Genomic DNA, 3866 nt, shown 5'->3' with positions numbered 1-3866 from the left:
GCATGAAGACTACAAAAAAACTGTCTTATTGTTGAGATAGTTACAAAGGAGGGAAAGAGAAAATAATAAAAAATCAGAAACTGCAAAAACTAAAAATCGAAATAGAAAAACCATAGAAACGTGATCCCTTGGTCATAATATATGATGTACGGACTAACAAAACTGTAGAAGAGTTCTATGAAGAATTATACTCACTAAATTTCAAAAAATGAAGATACATGGGAACAGTTCATCAAGGAATGCAACATCAAATTTAAAACAGGCCCGAGGAATCAAGATACTGTGCACATTGTAGTGAAAGTTACCAACAGCATGAGGAAAATTCTCCTTCAGAACAAAAGAATATACTTTACTTATCAGTCCGTCTCCATAAAGGATTGATTGCATTGTGGTTCCCAGGTACCAGAAGTGTCATGATTTGGGACATGCATCTAAGTACTGCAGCGGTGACACGTTATACAGCCACTCTGGTGCTAAAGGTCATGAAAAGGTATGGTACGACTTTAAAGAACAACCAAACCAAAAACATGCATCCCTTGCAAAAATACAAAGAAAACTTTCAAAGGGAAAGATTGTGCTACCTACAGGATTGAAGATTAGGCATACACAGGTGATGTACTACGTAGAAATTTTCAGCGAAAAATGCAGGCTCGACCAGAACTCGAACCTGGGTCTCAGGCATACCATGCCAATGCTCTACCACTGAGCTACCGAGCCAGCCTGGCCTCGCCTGATTTTTCGCTATCGCAGTTTTACCTACTTGAAATCGTCTCTACCAATGGGATCAGTGCAGTGGTATCCCCCATCATTCACACTTTCTCAACTTTTACACTTATCAATTTTTACAGTATTCTCAGTTTATCTCATTTGGACAAACACTAATACCCATACCTTACCCTGGACTCAAACCCGGAACCCCTGGCATTGTAGCGTGCTGTGCTAACAATTCCACCATGAAGGTCGACACCACTGAGCTACCGAGACAGCCTAGCCTCGCCTGATTTTTCGCTATCGCTGGTTTACCTACTTTGAATCGTCTCTGCCAGTGCTACCGCAATGGGATCTGTTGCCTTTGAAACACAGTAGACTTCGACGTTGCCTGGTTCCTCCCAACATAGAGATGTTAATTATTGAAGATTAGGCACAAACAGGAGATGGACTACGTAGAAATTTTCAGCGAGAAACGCAGGCTCGACCAGAACTCAAACCCGGGTCTCTGGCATACTGTGCCATTGCTCTACCACTTTTTTTTCCTTTTTTATAGTAAAAGGAATACCCCTATGCAGTAGGATCTCCCGTCATTCACACAATTTTGTGAACATTCACTCATCAATTTTTGCTGTATTCTCGGCTTTCCTCATTTCGGACAAACCCAAACATCCATGTCCTAGCCAGGCAGGGGCAGCGCCAGGGTGGGGGGGCATGAGGGGGTGCTTTCATGCCCCTTAATTTTCTTCCGCACCCCCTACATTAAACTGAAAACACTAACCCAGACTGTCATATTATGCCATGTCATCATATTGAGCACTGAATGTTAGGTACTGAAATAAGGCCATTATTATTGTATGCAATAGGCAAGCACTAAAATAGATGCTGATGCCCAATATACATACTTTTCTGTACTGGCGGCAACCTCTATAAAGAATAACGGCCATTTTTTTCTTTCGTCAGCATTGTTGTTATGAATGTTTCCTTCTTTGTTTCTTCAAGTGGTCTGTTCGTGGTTTTTGATAATTTCCTATAGCTTAATGTCAGTTACGTTTTTCTTTTTCTTTTTTGCATTGTTGATAAACGGTTTATTTTCCACCTCCTTGTTCTTCCTCGTACTGGAGCAAACATTTCAGCTGCTTTCAAGGTATCACCAGGTCATACTCGGGAAATTATTTAATGCTAGTTGTAACGTGGGGTAGTTTTCTTGTTAATACGTTTGATGTATTTGTTCCACATAGCATGCCTACTAAACATACCATTAAGGCTTTTTCGAAAACAGGAAGAGGCCCAATATTCACGAATAAATTTTTCAGTTCATTGTTGGGGAAAGTGTGGCAGAAGCATTTCAACGAAGTGGCAGATGGAAGGTACATATTATGTACTATCTCCATTGGTTACATTGAAAAGGCTCAAAAATTGCGTTCTTAAAGGCAAGGATATTTTCTTTTTTGTATTTCAGTACAAAGTTCAATAAGACTATAATGTGTATATGAATACTTACACTGTACGACCACTTTCTTGGAGTTTAAGACTCCATGGACATTAAGGAGGGGCAAAGGGGGGTGGGGGCACAGGCTCCCTGGGAAATGAATGTCAGTCTAAAGTTATATATTGCACACATATAATTTAATTTCAGTCAGTAATTTATGTTAATCAGTGTCGGCGATTAGGGGTATTGTTGCTCCCGCTATTTTCTATTTTGACCCTGCACTATGCTAAACCTTATCTACCAAGGGAAAGTAAACTGTCCTTGGACCCCTCCCAGTGTTGGCTGCTCGCTGCCCCAGTTTTGAAAGGTTGCATGCGTGTTTCATGTTTTCCTTATTTTGAGAATCGCACCCCCTAAATTTTGTTTCAACACCCCTAGATGATTAATCCTGGCGCTGCTGCTGTAGCCGGGATTCAAACCTGGGACCCTTGGCTTCATAGTGCAATGTGCTGACCACTCCAAAGTAACATTTCTAGAAGTGTACCTACAGGATGTTCCTCAATCTGCTCATAGAAGAAAACAAATCATGGATATAATCAAAAGAAAGAAGAACCCTCCAAGTTAGAGAAGAAGCAATGCAGCATGAACCACAGATTTCAGACTCAAAAAAGAAAAGGGGGAATGAGTTACTATGAGTACAATTGCAATTTTACCCAAATGCTCCTCCTGTTAACTCTAACCCTTCATGCTACACACATTTCACCCTACCCATCTACTTAGACCCTCGACACAATTCCCATTCAATAGGCAATCCCCTTTGCACTCCTAAAACTAAACCCATAAAACCCCTGACACATACTATTCCCCACCTCATAAAATTATAGATGTCCTCCCTGAAGCTTTCTAAGAAATTGATACTGATCCAGAACCATGGTCCGATTCATCAGAAATTATGCCAAACAAGAATCTTGATCCCCTTATAGTTTACAATGATTTTGAATTAAATCTGAAGCTGACATGACTGGAAGAAAAGGAAAATCACTTGGCAGCAAGCAGTGTTCTTGTTGAAATAAACATGACAAAGGGGGAAAAGTCACCTTCCCCTGCTGGAGGCAGTGGATAGAATTACACTCAGATCCTGCAATCTACCTACAGATCTGGAGGAACTTTAGAGGCTGACCAGAATAGCTTTTCCCAGATGTTCAGAAATTCTGAATCTTGAAGAAGTTTATGAAGTTTATGAAGTTTATGAAGGACCCATGGGAGGATCCTATTCATTCCTACTGAAGAATGGCCTCATTGCTACCTGCTAGTGAGATAGCCATGATAGACAAGCCTATTGGCATTCTCCAGATCAACACAGCATGCAGTAAACTGGCAATGGTAAAATCTATATCATATGCCAAACAAGGAAACTATGATATCATTGTGATCCCGGAACCCTACACCTACAAAAACAGAATCCCTTGCCTCCCAGTCAGATCCACCACTCTCCACGACAACCAAAACATCTCAGCTGCCATAATTTCATTAAATAATAACCTAACTATCACTAAAATCGCACAGTTTTGCAATACTCACATAACCTGCACCCAAATAACATTCAAAATGGGCTCCTGGATTTTTGGAAATAGACATATCCAATTTAGTCATGATAAAAAGCTTCATATGTGCAAAAACTAAGGTTGATCTGTGACGTCTATAACAACCACTGCATTATCATTAC

The 3866-nt window shown here is 40.5% G+C and overlaps 1 non-coding gene across 1 annotated transcript; it reads right to left on the bottom strand.

Annotated features, from left to right (window-relative positions):
• Positions 1-646: 646 nt before the first annotated feature.
• Positions 647-717, bottom strand: TRNAT-GGU (transfer RNA threonine (anticodon GGU)). The gene has a single exon. It is a non-coding gene; the product is annotated as a tRNA-Thr (tRNA).
• Between the last annotated feature and the right edge of the window lie 3149 nt (positions 718-3866).

The sequence above is a fragment of the Lepisma saccharinum genome, chromosome 2, assembly GCF_977018435.1.
Source record: "Lepisma saccharinum chromosome 2, izLepSacc3.1, whole genome shotgun sequence".
Taxonomy (NCBI): Eukaryota; Metazoa; Arthropoda; class Insecta; order Zygentoma; family Lepismatidae; genus Lepisma; species Lepisma saccharinum.
This window is presented reverse-complemented; position numbering and strand designations above follow the sequence as displayed.